Source organism: Strix uralensis, chromosome 6 (genome assembly GCF_047716275.1).
Source record: "Strix uralensis isolate ZFMK-TIS-50842 chromosome 6, bStrUra1, whole genome shotgun sequence".
Classification (NCBI taxonomy): Eukaryota; Metazoa; Chordata; class Aves; order Strigiformes; family Strigidae; genus Strix; species Strix uralensis.
Window position 1 is genome coordinate 45,469,594 of NC_133977.1, and position 23,720 is coordinate 45,493,313.

The window sequence follows — 23,720 nt, forward strand, 5'->3', positions numbered from 1 at the left end:
CTGGAGTCAGAGAAGAACATCTGTCTGCAGCCTGTGAGATAGCAAGGAAGAGGGATAGAAAATTCGTATGATTTAGAAGCCACTGCAGGTTATTTTGTCAGGAGTATCAGTGTCATTTTGTACAGCTTTTGCCAGTTCTGCTAGGCCAAATCTGCAGTTATATGTAGGGAAGCATTTGGCACACCTTCACTTTAAATTAATGCATAATGTTGTCCAATATCCCACTACAAAACCCAAACCATGCTTGTCTGAAGCCTCTTATTTACAGCCCTTGGAAATGTACTGTCCATAAATTAGAATCAGTCTTCTTTTTGCATATCCATTTTCTTTGTTGCCTCCTTATTCATAAAAATGTCTAGATTTCACTTTGAAATTCTGTATCCCTAGTCTAATAAGAAAGGTTACAATTTGGTAAATTTCTCAGCGTTTTTTCCAGGCCTCAAATATGGCCTAGTAAGAAGATGGGTAGTATTTTGTTCCGCTTGAGAATTGTGGCAGTCAGTAGGAACTGCACAGGATTTTAGCAGGCCTTCACCTGTCCTTGAGCAGATATAAGAAGCTCTGCATTCTCCAGAGCTGGGTTTTTCATTTGTTTGTGGGGCTGGGGGGCAGAGGGAGGTGTTTTGTGCTTTGGGTTTTTTTTAGTGGGACATTGATCCCACTAAAAAAATAAGAGCATATGTTGCGGGGAGGTTTCTGGGGAAACTGGATCAATTTTGTAATCTAGCTCACCGCACAGCTGCACGGTCACGTTTGCTGGCACAAGGAGAGCTGGAGGGATATCATGACAGGGCAGCATTGTCCCATTTCCACTGCAGCTGGGCTGGGGCCAGATTAAAGCGACTGTGTAATCAGAAGCTTGGGGATCGTGCTGAGTACTTTGCAGGATCTAGAATCAAATATTCATACCTGATGCTTCAAAGCCACGGAAGAAAAAAATTATGAAAATGCAAACTCATTGGCAGTATCCAAATACTTTTCTTCAATATTTGGTTTCCCACAGGGAGAGAGAAATCTATACCCATGATAGAGTGGCCATTTTGAATGCCACCGTCTGAAACTTAAAATTTCTGTAAAACACCTCGCTGAAACAGCAAAATGTCAGTCCCCTACTACTTCAAAAATACACCTATCAGGTGTCACACCTCACCAGTTCCACAATAAAAAAGCAGGAGAACATTTATTGCTTTTTAAACCACATGAAATTACAGTTTCCAAATTACCCAAAGTCAACTGTATGATGATTGACTGAGTTGCTGTGACATCAACACAACGGCTAGCAGTAACTTTTGAAATCAAATTGTAGGTTTTAATGAGGGGAAAAAGCCTACACATCTAAATAATTTCCCCTGTGAATGCTGCACAGCTGCTCATTTGTTCAGTTAGCCTGCCATGAGCATCACTCTCTTCACCAGTTATTTTGTTCCAAAGCTTTGTAATTTCAGTACCTGTAAGAGATTACAGATAAAACAGGTAGCACTAAGTAGTTTCCAGAAAAAAAAGAGAAACAAAGGCAACACTGTTTTTATGACTGATATTTATCTTCATAATCCCACATTTCCAAGGACCGAGCATTCTGTGCCGACAATTCCCACTTTCTAGCCTCTGCCTGCATACTTCCATCAAATGAGAAAACCTAGGTAATCTTGCAAATACCGAAATAATCGCTAAAGACAGGCATGCCAGAGTTCTGTAAGGACTGTGAACATCTGTGGGATATAAAAAAAAAAAAAAAGACTCCAACTTGGATTAATTTCAGAATAGACTAAATGAAGCAGAAAAATATATTAATGACTCGAAATACTGAAGGAGCACAACAGCAGCAAAACAACCAGCAAATACCCGTTAACTAAACTGCTCATCTACAAAGCTGGAAAACAAGCACAATCACTTTAAGAGATCAGATTTAAGGCTCATAAGAAACCAGGAAGGTTCAAAAGGAAAACATGCCATTAGATTTTTATAAGATTTGCAAACATAATGGAATCAGTGCTTTCCAAAAGACGCTGAGAATGAGAAAGAAGGATCGTCTTACTTTCAAGTCACGTCCTAAGGAAGGTGAATAAAAAGAAACAGTACTTGTTTGTTTCTGATCCTAAAATTGATATAAGAGTTTAAACATGTATTTGTCAAAGGCTACTATCAACTAACAATAAAAAATCAGAAGAATCACTACACCATGCAGCTCTTTGCATGGGAAAGTTAAAACGGGGTGCCTTTCCATAACATATTCAGTCCCTACTGGGCTCAGTACAATGACAAACGGGTGGGAATTGATGGCCTGTGATACGCAGCAGTCAAATTAGATAATGTATTGGCTGCTCTGGGTGCCAAAGCAAATACAAAAGCTGTGACTGTATGACTAATACCAAATAGAATGAAATTGCTGTTCTTCACTGATAGTCATTCAGTGTATTTGCAAATCCGACAGGACCTCAAAATATTATTTTTAATTCTTTATACTCCTGTTGTGCCAAAACAAACTGGCTCAAGATCACTTTGTCCTTCTCACCATTATTTCTTACTCTCTTCCATCTTGCCCAAGAGGCAAACTCTAAAATAGAGAGAGCCCTCGCAATGCCTGGCTCTGCAGGGCTACAGTGCGCTTGGAAGAGACTGTTCCTAAGGGTGTTGAGGGTCACAGGGGTCCACCTGGAAGCACCCAGCAGGCCTGGAGATGGCAGCGTGCCACCCTTCACTCCCTGCCCGCAGAGTGGGCCTTCCACAGCCACAACAGCAACCTTCAGAAATGGCTCCATTTAGCAGGGCAGGCAAGTAAGCTGCTTCATCTTCTAAAAGCAGTTATCTGTGGAAGCTAGACCAGTGTAACAATATGCAGATTACAGGGTAAAACCAGTTGGGAGTGATTTGAAGTTGATTTAATTAAGCCAGTACACCCTTGGCAGAAGCAACCTTGCAACTAATGGAAGTCTTTGCTCTCACAGCTTCTGTGCTTTCTCCTCCCTTTATTCTAGATCTACTTATTCAGATTTCACATTCTACTTTTCTTTTCTCTTGCTCTCCATTCTCATTTGACCCTTCCCCTGCTTATCTTATTTCACCCTTGTTACTCTGTTTTACTAAGTTTCTGCTATGATTCCTCTGAACTCCTGTTTCCTAGAAGGAGGCCACCAGTCTGGTTGGGTAACATTTTATACCCACTCAACATAGTGTGAATCATGAGATTTTCAGGGCAGCAAGGAATCAAGACCCCTGTTTACATTTGCCAAGTATTTTCCCTTTGGCATATGATCATACTGTAGGAGTTCTTACTGTATTAATCCATACAAAGGGCAACTAATATTACAGAGATTAAAAATTATGCCAATACCCTACATGGTTTCCAGCACAGCAGATTACATTCCAAGTGGAATGTAATGGAAATTAAGAAAAGGTACTATATGAATTCTGAGTTTGTAGGTGACTCTCCATGTCCCCACTTTTTACCTGCAGTTCTTTTCTGAACACATGGTAAAGGCACACTTCTACCTGTAGTGTCAGCACTGAAAAAACCATGTCGGAGTCGTCACGTGTCCTTATGTCAAGACAAAAATACGGCGCATCCCACTGCACACTAAACTGGAGAACTAATCTGGATGGAAAACAAAAGACACCAGTATAAATGCAGGTACCATTTCCATGGTTATTTTTCAGTGGGATTCCTACACAGTCTGCATCAATACAAGAGGGGAAGGGGTTGAATAAGACAACCTGTTAAAACAGCAAAAGCTGCTCAGTGAATCACACCCCAAATACAGGTGTGCCTGCAGGAGAATATCTGGAGCCTTCTTAGCACAGTAGACAAGTATCAGGAAAAGATAAAAGGCAAAAGCATAACCAAGTAAAATGAGAGTACATGCACTGCTGGGAAGATTCAAGTGACAATTTGGTTTGGGCTTGTTTTAGCCGTTTACAGTGTCATCATCATCTTAGCCAGTGAAGTGGCCAGTCCCCTATTGCAACTGTAACAGCAGCAGACTGGGAGGAGAGAAAACAGTATTGGTCAGAAAACCCCGAGAAACAGTGGGGTTTTGTGTTCAGAGAGTCATATAAGTCAAAAAGACGACCAAGCTTTTCTTTTCTCCATGTATAATTCTCTATGCCATAAATACAGTTAGGCAAGTACTAGAGCCTTCAAACTGGTGAGATTTTAACACGCTACACGAAGTGTTTTTCCTATCTTTCACAAACACCTTGACTTCACCCATCAGAGTCTGAGCAGAGCTCAGGGCGGTGCGTCCTGCCGGGACACCAGCACTGCGGGTCTCCGCTCCCGGTTCTTTCCAGCCCGCCGGGAACCCCGGGCGAGCCCCAACTGAACGCAGCTCCGCTACCGTGCCCGCGGCGGCAGCGCGGGCCGCGGCGACTCCCAAGGCGGCCTGAGGCGGGGCAGGAGGCACCCCCCGAGGGGAGGCAGCTACCCGCGGCGGCCAGCCCGGTCGGGACAGCCCGGCCGCCGGCGGGGGGACGAGCACCTCCGGCAGCAGCCTCCGTGGTACCGCCGCAGCCGCCATTTTGCAACCGGTTGCTCCCAGCCACCTGCGCCCCGCCCGCTCCCGCGCCGCGCACGGACACTCACCGCGAGGCGGCCGGCGGGCTCCGCGGTGGCGCCGGAGGAGCCTCCCCCGCGCCGGCGGCCTCGTCCCGGGCGGGCGGGCGGCCACCCCGGCCACGCTCCCTACGGGGCCACCGCGTCACGTCCCGTCCCGTCCCGTCCCGCCTGGGCCGCGACCCCCACTCGCCGCGCTGAGGGACGACGGCGCCTTCCCCTCGCCGCCTCACAGCATCGGTAACCACGGCAACCTCAAGTCGCGCCGCCATTGGCGGGCCTCGCGCGGGACGGGAGCCAATAGGGCGCCGCCCTGCGCCGCGCCGGGCCAATGAGCGCGGGCGCAGGGCAGGGCGCTGAGCTGACGTCGCGGGGGGGGCGGGGCGCGGCCAGGCGGAGCGGGCGGCGGGGCTCGGCGGCGCCGGCGCCACCATGGAGACCCCGGGCCGGGGCCCGCCGCGGCGCTGAGCGGGGCCGGCCCCGCCGCCGCCCCCCGCGCGGTGAGTGTGGGGCCGCGGGAGGCCGTGGGGCGGGGGGGTTTGAGGCGCGGCGAAGCCCGCTGGCGGCCCGGGGCAGCGGGGCCGAGGAGCCGCCGCCTCGGGCGGACCCGCGGCGGCGCCGCCGTCCTCCGCCTGCGCCGCTCCCCTCCCGCGGCGGCGGAGCGTGGCGTGCCCTGCGCGCTGCCCGCCCGCGCCGCGCCGGCCCTTGCGGGCGGAGGGGCCCCCGCCCGGCGCGGGAGCCCGGGGGCGGGCGGGCGGGCGCCGCGGGTCGGGTGCGGGCCGGGGTCGCGGAGCCCGGGGCCCGTCGCCTTCCGCGGCCGCGGGGGGAGCGAGCGGCGGATGCGCGGCTGGCGGCCGCCGCGGGGCGGTGCACGGCGCTGCGGGCGCGGAGCCGCAGCGGGCAGGGCCGCCCCGCCGGAGCGCGTACCGCACCGCGCCCGCGGGAGCGCGCAGCCGCGGGGCGGGGGCGCGGCGGGAACTTCGGGGGTCGGCGGGGCGCGGCCGCGCTGCGCGGCTCCCGCGGCCGCGGGGCTGCCCGGTGGGCGCCGGGCCCAGGCGGGCGTCCGCCCTGAGCCCGGCTTGAGCGTGCGAGCGCGCTTTAACCTTTGCGTGGCCGCGGAACTTGGCGCTGCGCGCCTTCGGGAGCGGGCGGGGGCTCCGCGGACCGCGCAGCGGCAGCAGCTACTGAAACCGTAACTTTCTGCAGTTTTTTCCCCCCCTTCTCCGATCAAAAACCCGACACGGAGCAGGAGCGGAGCAGCCCGCGCCCGCGGTGAAGGCGCTGGGTGCGCGCTGTGGCCCACGGGGGCGGTCGCTCGGCGGCGGGTCCCGCCGTGGGGGCCGGGGCTGCCCGTCCCTCCGGGTCGCTCCGCAGCTCTGGCAGAACTCGTGCGCGTACCTGCGGACACAAGTTGGTGAGCGGCGCTCCCCGCCCGAGGCGAGGGCAGCTGGGAAATGGAGTCTCAGGAGAACAGATCTAATCCTGACACTGCGCCCGGGGGTTGCAGCAGGACGTTGTATTTCTGGGGCTGTGGCTGGTGCGGAAGGTACAAATGGCGATCGCCACAGAAAGCCATCGCCTCGGCACCGAGCCGCCGCTGGGCCTCTCCCCCTCCCGCTGCCGCGCCGGGGTCTCGCTGGGAGCGACTCGGTGGTGCTGAAGGGCCCCTCTTTGGCACGGAGACCTTTGTACTTCTTAAATAACCTTCTGCTCCGTGTTAATTTTACATTAGTCATTGCTTCAAGATTTGCCTGTTTGAAGGAAAAGGCGTGGTTGGACTCGCAGTTAGTAATGTCTCTTTAACTACCTTCTCAGTTTTTTCAACATTCTCATTTTTCGATCACTTGGAGTTTAGAGATTAGGAGAAGACAAGGATGATAACATTTTCCACTTAATAACTGTGCTTTTGAGGTAAACGCCAAATAATATGGTAACTTACTAAATCTACTTGTTTAGTTTATAGAGATACACTAATTTGGTCTCGTCTATCACATTTAAAATGGGAGGAGTGTGTTTTGGGGGCAGAAAGCAGCTTATGGTTGGCACTGACATGCTGTAACATCTCGGTTAAATATTACAGTATTATGTGCAAATGTAACCTGTCTGTGAAAAGACAGATCACAGCAACTTTCCCCTTTGGTTTAAATTGCTTGTAAAGTGCTGTCTTGCTACTGAAATAAGTTGCTATTAATATTTTTAGTTAAGGTAGAACAGCTGATGGGCCTTCTTCAGTAAAAATTATGGCTTTTTTCCTTGTTAGATGTTAAGGATAAATAGCAGAGCAAGTTTTGTGAGAGTAGTCTTATACAAGAGGGGAGAATTTGTTCTGATTTTTCTTAAAATATCCATAATATACCTTTTGGTGTTTGCTTTTTTAACAGTAATACAGGATCCTTTTAGAATGAACAGATTAGTTCAGTCACACAAAGTAAACAAGGAAAGCACTAGAATATGTTACTTCTTTGTAGCAGCTTCATGTACTAGCAGAATAGAACCTATAATGCATTTGGGGGTATTTTTTTATATTGAATGATAGCATGTGCTATGTAAAAATAATAGTAATCTTAATTAGTAAGCTGTGTCTCGTGTTTAGTATAGGAAATCTGCATGCGTTGTGAGAGAAGTCTCAGTGGAAGACAGAGTCTGTGTATTAACAAAACAGGAAACTTAAGAACTTTATGTGCTTCTGCTTCACTTATGCAGATTATTTAAATACATTTATAACAGATGAAAGGCTAAAGCGATTCCCAAAGATGGGACGCTGCGAATACTGTCTTAATTTCGTTGGGGTTTTTTTCTTAATTGTGATGCTGAAAACGAGCAAGTTCTGCAAGTGTTTATCTGATTATTTCTTGGTGCAAGAAAGCACTGACCAGCTCAGGGATCTTGGTGACCTTAACAATGTTGTTACAAGTGTAATCAACAATAATTGGGTTTATTACCAGAACATAGTTATTGTAATATGGTATAGAAAAGACCCCTAACAAGCAAGCAGAACTTGTGATAGTTGTCTGGAAGAAAATGCCTATGAGCCTCTTACCAGACATATTTTGTGTTGCTCTCATTTACTTTCTTATTGTTTTCAATCAAACCGTTGTGTCTGGCTTAGAACCGGGTTCCTCTGTTGGAGGAGCTGCACTGGGCTGTTTACAGCTTGGTTACACAGAGCAGGGCCATAAGCAGAGGGGCTTTTACAACCCGAAGGCAGGGTTTTAGTTGGCAGCTGTGGCAGGGAAGCCCTGGCCGCAGCCCAGAGCCCACCTCTGTGCCTGCCCTCGGCAGGGGCTCGGCCAGGGCTGGCGTGCAGGGCGAGAGGGGGTGGGAGCAGGGACCCCATCTGCCAGGGTTTGGTGGGAAACTGCCTGTGAGGGTTGTGGCCGGAGGAACGTCGTTTGCCATCTCGTGTACATCTGAGTAACTCGAGGTGCTGTGGAGCTAAATTCTGATGTTTTCAGACTTTTTGGTTAGGTTTGTGGGGGGATTTCTTCTCTAGTGAAAGTGAGATTGCAACTCATTATGAATATGGCATGTACCATCACTCCAAAAGGTAAACTGGACTGGTTCAAACTTTTCCTCTCTAATTAGTTAAAAAAAATAATAATAATTGAGCTATTGTAGCTATATGCACAAGTGAATAGAAAGCTGGACCTGAAACTGGAGTTTTGGGCACAGCTTGTAAATATTGCTCACTCCTGTTCCTACCTTGCGTGCAGACGCTGCCGAGAGCAAGGCAGCTCAGACAGCAGCGAGGATGAGGAGTACGCCCAGAACAGGGGCTGGCACAGAACCCGGGCCTGTGGGAACAGCCGCGTCGAGTCCCGCAGCAGAACCCTCCGAACCCACTTGCGGAGGGGGCTGTGGGGGCTGCCAGCACTGGGCGGGCCTCTGGGCACGCCTGGCCGCTTTGCTGGTTCTCGGCTGCTTTTCCTAAGGCCGGTGATATGTCCTAGTTCATTAAATAACTTTTCATGTTCTTCTTACCCAAACGCAATCCTCGTTTCTTCTGCTCGGGGGAGGTTTGCAGAGGCAGGGAGGAGGTGGACGAGGACAGCAAAAAGCTTCCTCTGGTGACCTTCCCAAAGCTTTTGCTTGCACGGAAGAAAATTGCAGCTTCTTGTCAGTTAAAATCTCTGCAGCTGGCACCAGTGTTCAGACCTTTGTTCCTTTCCCACTCGCTGGCTCTTTCGCTCTCTGCCCTGACCACCTCACTCCTTTTTTCTTCCAAGGTGGAGGAGACACACGTGCATCTCAGGAAGAAGGAAGGACTCCTTCAGTGTCACAGTAGATTAATTTATTTTTAAATAATGAAATCCCCAACACTATCATTAAAAGAAAAGGCTTAAGGAGAAGGCTCTTCGGTTGTCTTGCAGAGGCGTAACTGCTCTCTGAGCCACGAAAACGCAGCAGGAGGACATGCCCTTCCAGTCCAGCCGCGCTCTGCGGTGAGCAGGCATGTGTCACCGGGTCAGGGGGGTGACTCCAGCACAGGCTTGTCCTCCTCCCAGGCTCGGCTTTGTGAGTCAGCCCTGCGCTTCCTGAAGAGCAGTGTCTGGCCTTGCGGCTGGCAGAGCCCAGCTCAGTGAACCAGCCCGGCCCGCGAGCTGCCTTGCCTTGCCTTGCCTTTCCTCCCCTTGAGTCAGCAGTGAGCAGCGAGGGCAGAAGCCTCGATTACAGTGAGCCACGGACACTTTCTATGGCTGTTGTTAACTTTCTAGTCCTTTTCATTGCATCCTGCTCTTACAGGCAAACGGAGACAACATCACTTTGGGAAAAATTAGGGAAAATCAGTTCTTAGGGTCTCAGTATTTTTAAACAAGATGCCTTTTTAACAGAAATTTTTTTAAAAAGTTAGACATACTTTTAATATACATGTGTTTTCCTTCTAATATTGCAATTTTTAGTTATTGTGGTTAAAAATATCTTACCTGCAAAATGTCTCCATGGCCATCTCTTATATATCTCCCCCCCCCCCCTTTTTAACTTGCATAGAATTTTACAAATTTCTTACCTAGCACTAGAAATCAAAGACCAGTCAGCTTCCTGTTTAATGGCTTTGAAAAATAATTTTAACCATGCCTTTTATTTTAGTGGAGAAAATACAACTGTGAGTTATTACTTCATTTGAGAGTGATTGATCCATTCTTCAAGTAATAATTAAAATTAAGACTTCTTCCCCCCCCCCCCCCCATCGTGGGGCCTTTTGCTTATGAAAGACTTGTGTTCTAAGTGAAATGTAGTGGGTTTTTGTGAACCTTGTATCAACATTATAGCTTATTAATACTCTGATTGGTATTGTGATTAATTCATTATTAAAGAGGAAAAAGGAATCTATTGTAAATCCTTTGAAGGTGCACAAGCTGAAACTTGCTTTCTGCATCACAGCTCAATGGGGGGATTTTCAAGTTATTTACTGTTTATGCCACCGTGGGGTGGTAATTGTGGGCAGTGAATAAAATTACCCTTGAGCTATTGGATCTGCAAAGCAGATGGCTCCTGGATAGTGTGTAGGTTGTATGATGAGCTAGCCTTTATTGTTCATTGGGTTCCTAAAGAGGAGTTTGAGTGCCGGGCCCCCTGCCCCTGATGAGTGAGGTCCCTCTGGGAGCGTTAGGTGGGAAGGCTGTGGGGGGATTCACTCGTCTGGAGGGTCCTGGTGGGAGCTGGCAGCAGGAGGAGATGCAGCACAGGTGGCTCCACACAGCGCTCGGCCCAGTACATGTCCTTGGCTTGGCTGAAGCCCTCTCCAGGGGCAGTAGGAGCAGGAGGGAGAATGTCCCAGAAGGAGATGAGGGGGCTGAAGACAAGGAGGTAGGAGCAATTGCTGTAGTGCCAGATGGGTAAGAAGCAGCAGAGATCTGGGGAGCAAGTGGGGAGAAGGAGGAGCTGGAGCGTGCGGTGCCAGACGTTGCCTTTTCTCAGATGAGGTTCAGCTGTAAGCGAACAGGGAAGAAGCCTTAGAAAAACTCTGGATTTCTGTTTGTTTACATGGGTGCCAAAAACTTTTCCTCTCTTCACCTTCTTAACAAAACCTCATTGTGGTATGTATGTGGTGTGAAGCCTTAGGCTATCACCTGTGCTACACTTCTAACATTTTTTTATAAATGTACTCAAAAGCATTTGCATTAGATGTGTCCAGATAGAAAGCACCTAATCCATATCTTAATTTGCTTTAACTGATTTCGCTTACACCATCTCTGCTAGAAATATAATGCGAACAGGAGACTTTCCAGTTAGTTGTGGATTTCTGTCCTCTTCCTGCCCAGAAAGGCGTGGCCAGCAATGCATCCTAAAGGAAATCTCTTCAATTCCAAAAACATGGCCTTCGTCGTCTTGTATTGGCGGAATTTTCTGTTATTGTATAACACGTGAATTGAGTATTCGTGCATTTGTTATCATGAAGGTAAATATGATCGGTGAAAACTTGTTACTCTTCCCATTAGCCTGTTTATGTGGAGTAGGGTTTACGAAAGCTTGTGGTGAGTCAGGGATGTAGTGTGTGTGCGGGCTGGGCGAGGAGGGGATGAGAGCAGCCCCAAGGAGAAGGACTTGGGGGTGTTGGGGGATGGAAAACTGACTGTGAGCCAGCAACCGTGTGCTGGGCTGCACCCAGAGGGGTGTGGGCAGCAGGTGAGGGGGGGGGATTCTCCCCCTCTGCTCCGCTCTCATCAGACCTCCCTGCAGTGCTGGGTCTAGCTCTGGGGGCACCAACAGCAGAAGGACACGGACCTGCTCCAGCGGGGCCAGAGGAGGCCACGAAGATGCTCGGGGGGCTGGAGCACCCCCCTGTGAGGACAGGCTGAGAGAGTTGAGGGGTTCAGCTGCAGAAGAGAAGGCTCCGGGGCGACCTTAGAGCGGCCTCCCAGGACTGAAAGGGGCTACAGGAAAGGGGGGAGGGACTCTTGATCAGGGGGTGTAGGGATAGGACGAGGGGGAACGGGTTTAAACTGAAAGAGGGTAGATTTAGATTAGACCTAAGGAAGAAATTCTTCCCTGTGAGGGTGGTGAGGCCCTGGCACAGGTTGCCCAGAGAAGCTGTGGCTGCCCCCTCCCTGGAAGGGTTCAAGGCCAGGTTGGACGGGGCTTTGGGCAACCTTGGGCTAGTGGAAGGTGTCCCTGGCTGGGGGAATGGGGGTGGGACTGGATGGGCTTTGAGGTCCCTTCCAACCCAAACCGGTCTGTGATTAATCAAAGGTATGCTAGCAGAATTTGCCATCTGTTGCTGCTCTGTATCCTTCATATCGAGCTTTGTACTCAGAACTAATGTAGAGAAAATAACCAGTGCCTTCTTTTAGCTGAGAATATTGGCATGTGAGATGATTGATACAATACATCACTTATTTCTGGGAGTGCATTTGTATTTCAAAGAAGAGACAAAAAAACATTGAACCCAGAAATTTCAGATTGGCTTACAGATCTGTGAGATGTGTCCATTTGATCCGTGCTCTTTGGACCATCTAATAAAGAAATAAAATTACTAAGTTTTCTTAGTTTTGCCATTGTTTCTTACCATAAGTTACAGCAACAGCATACACTGAGAATTGTGAGATTTCACTGTAATTAAATAAATCCTTTTCCAGATGATACTTTCAAAAATCATTGTTTAGAATTCTTTACAGAATAGAAAGACTGACACAAAAACTTACTGTGGTTCAAAGACTTGAAATTTTTTAAGGAGGTTCCAAATTCTGGTGGAAAACACTGCCTATGGTGGGATGCTTTTTTGTTCAGACTGATGTGTCTTCCAGTACTGAGAGAGTTTTTTTAATATTGTTGTGGAACACATAGGTTATTTTTAAGCAACACAAAAAATTAACCAAGTCTCATACTGACACTGAAATAAAAAATAAAAAAACAAAACCAAAAATGACAACTGAAAAACTCAAGCCAAACAACAAAAAAAACCCACCCCAAAGATATTCAGTAACTTAAAATATGTTGAATTAGCAAGACAGACTGAATACAGGAATTGGTCTGTCTGATGAGCTACTGAGTTTTGTTTTGGCTAGCCCCGAATGCTTAGGAAGGAGCAGGAAGACTGTTCTTCAGTCAGTTCCTCCTGCACTAATAAAGTCTGAAAATTTACTGGCACAGTGTAGGAAGATAACCTTTTTTATTAAACTTAATATGTTTTTTGGTATTCATAATGACTATATTTTTTTAATATCATTTTTACTGTAATAGATGTAAAGAAGATACCTTAAATCACAGCTGGCCTGCTTTCAGGAAGTGTGAGGTTCGTCAGGTTTAGAAAGCCTTGCCTTATTTGAATTTGAGCAAATGCTGTTTTAGTGATATAGTTCATTGTGTTATTTTATATTGTATTACTAAATTGTCCTGCATTACTAGTATATTGACTTATTCTATAATATAAATATTAATATATTTCAGGAGGACTGAAATTTGAGATGGAAAAGGGAGATACAACTATGTTTTTGTTTTAGATAGCAAAGATAGCTCGAGTTATTGCAATTTTTCCAGAGTTTTCCTTGTTTTCCCTTCATCTCAAAGCATCACAGGCATACTATTACAACGGAACAAAAATATTTTACTATGTTAATATTCCATATAGTTTTTATTATAGAAAGTTGAAAATAATGTTTTATGTAAAGCATCGCTGTGTGATGTGATTTTTCACATGTTCAAATTTTAAATTTCATTAAGACCATCTGATTAAATCTGGTTTATCAGTTGCTTAGTCCTGTGTGCCTATCTCTGTAGATTAAAACAGTCGATGGAAAAATACAAGGTTGCTAGACTAGTTAATTTGCGTGCAATTTTAATGTCAGGATGCATCAATACAAGCAATAAAAATACTGTCTTGTCACCAATAGAAATGTTTCTGCAGCAGTCTGTAGCGGGTTGTTTTTAAGTCGCTGGTTTGGTTGCTTTAAAGAACACCCATGAGTCCTCAACCTCTCTGTGTTTGTTGGGGCTTTTTTCCCTGCTACTTACTGAGTAATGTCTTTCTGAATTGATTGTTCTCAAACTTGCATGTTATGATTGAGTATTGTGAAAACAAAGTACCTTGCTATGCAGATGCCTTCTGCATTTGGAGGCATAAACGTTACCTTTTCCTGTGAGTGGAAGCTGAGATTGATCGTACTTCAGAAGAATGTCACTGGGTGAAAACTTCCGACAGCACCTCCTTCAGTCGCGTTTGGTGATCAGAGGAGCAGCGCGGAAATACTTCATCTTACAGTCCAACAGTCAAATGCATTCTTTTACACGTATGGAATTTTTTTCTTACAAAAATCAAGAGCTACTAACACTGAACAGGTAGCTGCTTCAGTATTGCATGGTTCTCTTGGAGCTAATAATTGGTTCTGTATGATCCGAAGCAGACTTCTTCCCCAGGTTCACTGGAACGAGGCAGTTGGTAACAGCATGTTACTGTTCTCTGCGTGGCAAACAGTCGCCTGCCTGCTTAGGCTTTTCTTTCAAAATATTTGATGTGTCTGTCTCACTTCCAAGTCTTTAGATGGGCGAACTTAAACATGTTGGAGGAAGGGGGGACAGGGTATGCTGCTGCATGAGCTCCATTTCTGTTCTTTCCCTCCTCGCCCGGTATCTCAGGGAGGCTGCCTTCCCTTCGGTCTCTGAACTTAAAAATAGCCTGTAGCTGACTCAAATGATTTGCACGTAGCACAGAATTACAGCCAGGCTAGAGATTTTTATCTTCAGTGCAAAAATGCCTTCTAATTGTAGAAATCCAAGTGTAGTGTGTCCTTTTGCCCCCCGTAAGAATAAATACTGAGTGTGTGAAACCTCTGCAATGTCATCCTACTAACGTTCATTAACTAATTAACAACCAACTACAGAGCCTCTGCTCTGGCAATTTGTAACAGCCTCAAACAAGGAGAGCAAAGATGTAGCTGTGATAACTACACAATCTTCTTAACTTTCTTAATTTTTACAACTTTTATTTTCTCAAGCTTGCCATCATGCCGCTGTCTTTTATATTTACCCTTATCAATGGATTTTATAATTTCTTAAGCTAAGGCATCAGTGAAAATCCTTACGGAAGACTACAGTCTGTTGAAATTCAGAACTCTTAAGCTTGCTTGGCCTGTATTTCAGAGTCAAGTTTTGGTTCCAGACAACAGATGGATAACTACTGTTCTTCAGCATATGTTGTTGCAAGAATCTGGCATTAGTATTTAAAGGTTTTAAAATAAGGTTCTTTACAGAATATGGGAAAAAAAAACCCTGGGAAACAGCTAATATTCTGTGTTCCTTCAGAGTGTTTCTGCTTCATTTTACACAACTTTTTATAAGATACCGTAAGTTGGGACTTCTTATCTGCTTTACCATTAAATTCCCATAATTCAGCTGAATCTAGTAATTCAGGATTGGAAGCTGTCTTGTTTGTACAGCCGGGCTGTTTCCTCGTGGTGGCTGGGCGAGAAGCCCGGGGATACAGAGCTGCGTGCCTTTCTCCTCAAGCATCTGCTACAGGCCATTGTCAGTCGGGATCATCATGCTGGATGGATCTCTAGTCTGATGCAGTCGCTTTGCTGAAGTTCTTAGGGGTAGCTGGATTTACTGCACACACTGGATATTTGTACTTTTTCAGTCTCTCTTTGAAACAGGACAATCCAAGCTGAAGGCAATGCTTATAACTGAGGATATGCTATTTTTTGAATACAATGCTTTCTTATTTTTAATGCATTTAATGATCTCCTGTATAGTGTGTGGAGGAGCAGCTATCTCTGCAGTAGTATTGGTGACCTAGTTTGCCTTTCAAAAGACCTTACTGATGGACAGCCTTCTATGGACCAAAGTTGAGACTTCTTGACAGTGTATTTTTTTAATATGAATGTGAAGCAGTCTGGTGCGACGTTGCCTCAGGATGTAATGCGTTAAATTTGTAAGACTTATGACTTTGTAGGTGTACAAACGCAAGCCACCTTTTTGGTTGTAAGTGCACATTAGCTCTCCACCCAGCTTTTCCTTGATGGCAGAGCTAGTGTCCAGTGTAATTAATCTTGTCCAGTGTACTGAAAGTGGACCTAGTAACATTGAATGACGTGGTGCTAATGCCTGACTTTATTTCCGTTTTGCCTTTTTTACCTCCAAGCAGGTATTAGGAGATGCAGTGACTGCCTCTCCCCTGGCCAACGTCAAGAGCATTTCTTCATCTAGATGAAAGAGTATGTGTCTGTCAAACTTGCTGCAGTATAGGATTTATGCGTAGGTTTGTGTGTTATCTTCAAACAGAATGGTGATTTACTCAGGTAGGGGACGTTCAGCACCTCCCCCAAGTAAGTTATTTATCATGACACAACTACAACTGTGCAGATTTTTTCCCATGCTGCTCACTGGGGATTGGTTAGAGCAGCTATGGCTTTGACTGGCTCTCGGCTGAACAGACAGGATCAGATCCCCATTTAATCCCAGGTGAATTGAGACCAAAATGTGAAGTCTTACCATAAAACTAGCAGAGGGAGACGCAGTGGCTTGAACTAACTGTTTTCAGATGCCAGTTTGTACAGTTAAACGTGGTAGAACCTGAATGCCTGATTCTGAAAATCCCGTGGATGTCCAGATGTACTTGGCGTTAGAGTGCCATGGGTGGATGCTAAATGTAGTAATAGCTTTGATTATTAATAAGTTCAGCTACTGCATGAAGATATTTGTGTATATTTTATTCAAGAGCCCTAATTGAATCGGCCCTACCACAGAAGGAAAGCACGCAAATCACCTTGATTTGACCTTAACATTTTCCAGTTGCAGAGATGCCAGCAGGATATGAATCAAACCAAAACTGATTGTAAACACATCCCAGAGGAGCTGGCTACTTTCTGCTGGTTTAACTGTGATTGAAGTAGTTTGAATTCCCTTATGGTAGATATGATTTTATTTGTATAAATAAAAAATAAATTGAGTATACCAGTATGATAGGAATCCACTCTGAGGATCCTAACAGTGCAGTTACAACACTGAAGAAAATAGCCACCAATAATTCTGTTCTCAAGTGATACATCCAGTATATTTTTTTCACTTTTCCAAGATGTTTGTTACACGGAGAAATTTCCTGATTTATAGTTACAGAGATAAATTTCTTTATGGTCATTTAAGACCTGTTTGGTGTTTTCTCAAATGTCTCCTTGTCCTCGTTTTTACCCCCAAGTACTCATAGAATTCGTAGACGCTGGGGCAGGGGAAGAGTGTGAGGAGTCCTCCCCCTGAGGAGGAAGGGGCAGCAGAGACAACGGGTGATGAACTGACCACAACTCCCATCCCTGCTCCCTGCGCTGCTGGGGGGGAGGAGGGAGAGAAATTGGGAGTAAAGTTAAGCCTGGGAAGAAGGGAGGGGTGGGTGGAAGGTGTTTTAAGATTTGGTTTTATTATTGCCCTACTCTGATTTGATTGGTAATAAATTAAACTAATTTCCCCAAGTCGAGTTTGTTTTGCCTGTGACAGTAATTGGTGCGTGATACCTCCCCGGTCTCTGTTTTGTATGGTTTCTGCCTGTCAAAAAGGAGGGTTTGGTCCTTTTGTCATCATGACAGCCTTTGAATTCAGTCAGACCAGCACAACCAGCTGCAAATGTGAGAAACAAGACCTGTGCCAGGCACTGAGTTAACTTGTATTTCATTATAATAGAAGCAGCACTTCAGAATCTCTGCTGGAAGTGTAATTTTGATGTATTCTACAACAGCATGTGCCATTCCTGTGGCCATCTCACAGGAATAACTAGTGAGTCCATATTCTTCTCACCAGTCACTTCTTTGTGATGACCTTATTGCCTGTTACAGAAACTCTCACTGGTCACCATCTGTGGCTTGGGTAAAGAACAGCAGCAAGATTCATTGCTGGAGGTCTTCCGTAATAACATGCCTGCTTAGTGCCCCAAGCCCTTCCTGCCTACCAGAGCCCCCACAGATTTGCAGGACGTGTGAAAGCCCGTTGTTTTGGCAGTGTTAGACATGATCAATCACAAGGGAATTCCTAGTGGAGAAACTTCTTTCCAGATGGAGCTTTTCATTAACACTACTTTTTTGTCTTCCTTCCCATGAACAAGCTGAACCCATAATCACGATCATTTCAAAATAGAGACCATGTTTAGCTTATTCTGTCTTGGGTGCCTAGTAGGGTATTACCTGACTGTGTTTTCTCTTCAGACAAATGTTTTTGTTTTTTGCGTCATTTCTTTGCTGCTTTAGCAAATCTTGTTTGGCTTGACTGTCTGTAACTTTCACATAATTTTATTTTTATTTGATTTGGAAAACAACAGTTCTCAAAATAAATGGATGTGTAGATTTCTCCTCTCCCCTTAGGGTGCTCAGCTTTTTCACTTGTGTCTCTTTCAAAGGAGGTGTGCTTCCCAGAGAAGTAATTCTTCTCTGGCTTAGATGTAGGTTGTGTGCTTGTGTGTGTCATCCCTTCCACCCCTTTGGGTAGGTACGCGTTTGTCTGGTAGCACTAGCGTCAGGCAGCTCTACTGATCTCAGCTGGTTGATATCACTGTGTTGTTTGCTGTTGCATAAGATTTGTTCTCAAATCGACGACTTCAGTTAGGTCTGCCTACTTAAATTATCCTTCCATTTAAAATTTAAGTCGGTCCGTAGCAATGTGATCCATGGCTGTTTCAGCAAGTGGGGTTTTTTTTGTTCTGTCTTTTAGGCTCGGGTTTGTTGAGTAAATAATCTTTCTTTGTTGGTTTAATTCCTTGTTTGTCACCATATCCATGAAATTAATACCTGTGGCCCACCATTGTGATGATTATTCATGCATCAATCAGTGTCTAGCAAAGATGGGTCTTAGAGGACCAAGTTTCCAGCAGTATTTGTTTCTAATGGAGCTTTCACCCCAAAGTTTGAGTGGCCACTACCAGCAGCTATCTCTTCTCTGCTGTTGGAGATTCACCCAAAAGCATTAACGGTTTTGCTGTAAACTCTGGCCTTTTTCACATGAAGGAGCACCTGTTACAGAAATGAACAGGCTCCAGAGACGTGACTTCTCTCTGAAGTTGAAAGCTGGTAACATGACTATTCCTATCTTTTGAATTTTGCTTTGGTCAGTGGGTCTTACAGTTCACCAGTGGATTACGTTTATATAACTAATAAATTGGAAATACCAGAAATGTCTGTTGTGAAGACGCTGAATCGACAGTTTATTTTTTGGTGGGTGTTGAGAGTTTGTAGCTTTGAGTGTGCTATACTTGACATGGATGCGTGTCTTTCTATCTTTTGCAAATAGGTCATCAGGGGGGTTAGATCATCAGTTCTTCACAATCCAGTGTGAAATCTGAAGTTTGTATTGCCATTCCAGTAAATAAAGTGTTTCACTTTCATGAAGACTTATTTGGGGATAATGAGGCTTAAAGACTTGGCCCACCCCTGTGAGGCGTTTGCTGGTGACAAGTGTGGAACAAGTAACCCACTTCGTATCAGAGCTTTGTCCAGTCTCAGCTTTACTACATTCTCCTTTGTTTAAATGCTTTATATTCCTAATTCCTGTTGAGGACGGGAGCAGTGATGGTGGTGACCTTGGTTTTGAAAGAATTAGAGGCTGGCTCCTCAGAGCTGAGGGCTGTCTCCCTGGTGTGGGCCTCAGCCCTGTGGCCGTGCCTGACCCCTGGAGCACAGCGTGCCATGCTGAGGTCCTCCTGTGGTCCCTGGGCAGGGTTATCAACTCGTGTAATGGTTCTGTGTCTGCATTTCGCTGCACCACTGCTTTGTCTGGCGGTGGCTGTCCCGTGTCGAATGCCAGCATCGCTCGGATCCCTGCGTGCCGCTTCACTTCTCTGAGGACAGGAGCTCCTGAACAGCACGGGTGTGTTACTCCATCAGTTCCCTTGCAAGTAAATGTTACCTTTTAGGGTGACCATAAACAACAAGTTAAGGGACTTCTGGCTTATTCCATGTATCTGACAAAATTGTTGGGCATATCCTTCCTGTGGCTCAACAAGAGGATGTTGACAAGCAACAACAGCATCAGTATTAAAACCGGATGAAAATGGGACAAGGTAGTATGTGAGCATGTGTGTTTACCTGCTGTATTTGTACATGTTGTTCTGAAGTCTGCATTAATAGCCTCACTGAAGTCTATTTTTAAAACCTATAGAAAAAGATTTTAACGTTCATCAGAAGGTGTGTGAAGAGTCATTTGGAGTTAACCAGTAGCATTACCATAGAGAAACAAGTCACAAACTGTACTTGCCATTGTAAGGAAGCAACTTCTTTAAAAATGTTATTTTAAGAAATAATTATATGCACGCTATGTAATGCAGACATTTTTCATTAAGTTTTTACTGTACTTTTGTTTGACAAAAGAAGTGGAGTGTTACACACTTCCTTTAAACAAGAGAAGTGTAATGTAGATTTTTTGAGCCTATTTTTGCCCCTCCTTTGCTGGGCATGTTAACATTTGCTCTGGTATTTGCAGCTTTACCTGTCTGGTCATATGAGAACTGAGCTAATAGAGAATGTACTAGGTGAGCTTTAAAAGAGAAAGAAAAATGAGGTTAAACACTCTGTGGAACCTCTTTAGTGCCTTTGCTGAAAAGCTCCATTTAAAAATTTTTGGATTTGAAGTGGACCTTCACAAATAGAATGGCAGAAGATGCAATTAGATAGATGGATATCCTGCTAACATCTGTAATTTATCCTGCTGTCTGTGATATTGAAAAGGTAACTAGCAACTGACTTAAAGCACCTTGCTGAAATGTTTCGGTTTTAGATAGCATAAGTGATATGTGTAACATATTTTCAATTCCTGTGGTATAATAATACGGGTGTTTCTTGTTGAGTCCTCCCCTTCAAATAGGACTGGTTTTAGTACTTTATTCTGTTGAAGGGTGCTCGGGCTTTGTTTGTCTCAGGGTGCTTTCATGCCCGGTGCTTAGCTGCTTCCTCTTCCTTACTTTGCAGTGCTCAGAAAGTTCAGTTCGATATCAGCTATCTGAAATCGTATATATTTTTATGAAGCTTAAGTAAGACATTCTAAAAATGGAAAGACATGCTTCTAACTGCAATTACTGTTTAAGCGTTATATGAAATAGCAATCTTGCAAGTTTTGGAAGTGCATTCTTTTCTGCTGTTGTCATCCCTGAGTATATTTCCTGAGTTGTTACATTGACGTTTTCCTGGACTTGCATGGTGCAAGCAAGAGCAGGCTTTCTCTGTTTTGAAAGTGGAAATCCCCTAAACCAGTAATTAATTCTTGTGTTTTTTAAGACTTAAAATTGTGTAATTTTTCAACTACTTCATGTTATTGAGAGGATTTGGTTTTGATAGCTGTTTTAAACCCCTCATTTTGAGCTTATGTTGAAGCACAGTGAAAATAACTGATTAAGTTTGTAACTTTTCTGAAAAAATTTTCTTTTTTTTTTTTTATTTTTATGAAAAGGTCTAAAAAACAAAGTTTGTTTGAATTTGGAAGAGGGGAAGAGCACCCCAGTATCCCATTTAGAAGAGACAGTAACACTTAAATAATTGACACAGTTATTGTCTGATACCTGACAAGAAGATAGCAGGCGCTTTTCAATGTTATCCTTGATTCTTGTTTTGTCTTTCCTGCAGTGACTTCAGTATTTCAGCTGTTATCACTTTTCCCCATAGCCTCTGTTTCGTATCCAAACACAGGCAACTCCCACATAAAATTTGCACAGTTTTGGCTGCTCTCTTCTGGCTTTTCAACTGATCCAACTTGAATTGGGTGCACAGGACTGGGTATCCTTTTTCGCTAAGCAGACTGGGAAGATTGTGCATTTCAGTGCAACGGGAAATGGAAAATAAGCAGGAGTGATAAAGGAGGTAGCTCTCCCCCCCCCCCCCCCTTTTTTCTTTGTCACAGGAAAGTGTGCTTTGATTGCAGGCACCCCAACTTCATGTTGTTTCCCACAGAGCCCTTGTCTTGTTAGTTGTCCTCTGCACTGTGTGTGTTCCTGCTTCAGCGGGGCACTTGGTGGTCTTTGTAGCTCTGGTGAACTTGAACACGGGCGGGGCAGGATGGTGTGTGTGGAGGTAACAGGAAGCCAGTGGGTATTGCTGGGATGGACAGGCCAGCTTCAGCATTCCGTTTGAGTTGGGATCAGATGCTCTTGAGTGTGGCGTTTGTTTCTTGGTAGATTCTCCTGTAGTTGACGATCTCTGAAGGCTGGTGTGGTCACTCAGTGGTGGGTGTGTTCCTCTCCCCTGCCCCAGCCCTCGCTCACAAAACACTGGCAGTGGTGCTGGCGTTCACTGCTGTCCCGGGTAGCCCTGTCCGGGCAGGACCCATGACAGCCCCATTTCAAACCTTCTTCTGATGCGAGTGAACTAGTAACTACTGCTTGGATTACAGCTTCCTAACAAGTCATACTGGTTACCTCTTTTCCCCCACAGTTTTTTCCCCTGTGCTATTTCAGCTGCTTGTCAGAAGCTTTACATTCAAGATCTACTTCTTCTAGTGCTCTTGTCATAGACCAAAATTAGGTAGATTATATCAAATCTCCTTTTGACAAATCCACGCTGTTTCTTAACTCTTGAAGTTCCAGTGCCTGTTACTGGTTTTGGTGTGGTTAATTTTCCCTGCTTAGAAATTAGTATTAGAATAGAATATGGGGCAGGGAGTTAAAAGGTACAAATAAGAATGATGATGTCACTGGTATTTGAGATTCCTTTGAAACTTTGAATTTGAGCTTTTAAAATACATTTGAGTCATATTTTCAGTCATTCAGGAACTGAGGCAGGATAGCTATCTAAATTGCGTCTCCAACTGGTAAACTTTGTCATGAGATGGCAATGTTTTATATCAAAATTGCATGCCTGAAGATTTTATAGGAAGAAATGTTTTTCACTGAGAGAAGAAAATGGCATCTTGGCATCATCGTGGCGCACTGCATAAAGATGCAGAACTTCCACACAGCAGGAAGCCTGTGAATAGCCATCTGAGAGTTTCTTGGTTTAACTGAACATCAGTAAAAAACCTGAACCATTTGCCATCATTCAGTATTTGTTTCCCTTCTTGACCATTTCCACTCTTAATCTTTATTCCTTCAGTATATAGTTTTCTATCCCTCTGAATTTTCTTGTTGCTATATACTGAATTGTCTATGTTTTGCACTGTGGGCATCTGTTTCAGACTGTGGTTAAAATTACTGACGTTACTTAATGTACCATTGACATTGACCTGACACTTTTACAGCACATCTGCAAAAAGTCTTCATGCCTGGCCAAACATTTTAACCAAAGCGTGTCTAGCTTTATAGTTAGGCTGCTACCATCCACCTCCTACTATGGGAAGGCATATGGTTCGCTTTGATAGGAACAGTTCACATGATTTTGTGTTTATCAACATAAGCTCATTCACTTTGCTTTATGGTTTTCCTCAAGTTACTCAGCTGTCTTTGATCTCCTCTAATCGTAATGTCACTTGTAAATTTTGGTGCTTCGCAGCTCCTCATCTCTTTGTAAAGTATTAGTAGAAATACTAAATTCTATATAGAAGAGTTATGTGTAATCCTACTAATAGTACTTAAAGTTTTTAGGGGCAAACAAACTCAAATATACCTCAGAAAAATAATACCAATGATACTTCTTTGTTTGGGAGATTGGAGAACTGTTTGAAGTATTGGTAATTTTGGCCTTAAAAGCCAGACGTTTGTTGTCTAGTTCATGTAGGGTTTGCTACTACATGCAGCTTTTCTTAGCTTCTGGCTTGGAGAACAGAAGAGAGAGCTCCATTTGCTTAAATATAGAATTTTGCACATAGAGCATTCTTAGCAGCAAACTGAGTCTTGCTGTGCAGTTCTGTTTCAGAGCAAAATGAAGAGTAAACTACAGTTTAGTAATTGATAAAATTTCACTTCAGTTAAAACCTTTTGCTAATCCATAGCCATGTTTACTAGAGAACAGTGGTAATCCCCAATCTACGGTATGCAAGAATTGGAATTTCTGTAGTAGTCATTTGAGCAGGAGCAACCACAGGTTGCATTAAAGAACTTATAAACGTATCCCGAGTAAAAGCAGAAGTTTCAACATCGTCAGTTTCTCAATTTTACAAGAGCATAGTGGGATTTTTCTCCGTACTAAACCCAATTTAAGCTGCTGCTCGTTGGTCACTCGTTGCTGAACCCCAATTCTCAGTGCAGAGATGGAGACTGCACTGTCAGTAAAAATACGGGCATCTGTGTTGTGAGTGCAATCACAGCACTGATCTCGTCTGGTCAGTTTCTAAAGGCAGG

At 44.9% G+C, this 23,720-nt stretch overlaps 2 protein-coding genes across 3 annotated transcripts in view; one reads left to right on the forward strand and one right to left on the reverse strand.

Moving 5' to 3' along the window:
- Positions 1-4,755, reverse strand: part of CCDC148 (coiled-coil domain containing 148) — a 79,305-nt gene extending 74,550 nt beyond the window's left edge. Inside the window, exon 1 of the mRNA XM_074872345.1 lies at positions 4,580-4,755. The gene's annotated coding sequence lies outside the window, so the exon portion shown is untranslated. The remainder of the gene's footprint in view (positions 1-4,579) is intronic.
- A 194-nt stretch (positions 4,756-4,949) lies between these two features.
- Positions 4,950-23,720, forward strand: part of PKP4 (plakophilin 4) — a 99,105-nt gene continuing 80,334 nt past the window's right edge. For both annotated transcript variants that reach the window (XM_074873908.1, XM_074873910.1), the window contains exon 1: positions 4,950-5,049. The gene's annotated coding sequence lies outside the window, so the exon portion shown is untranslated. The remainder of the gene's footprint in view (positions 5,050-23,720) is intronic.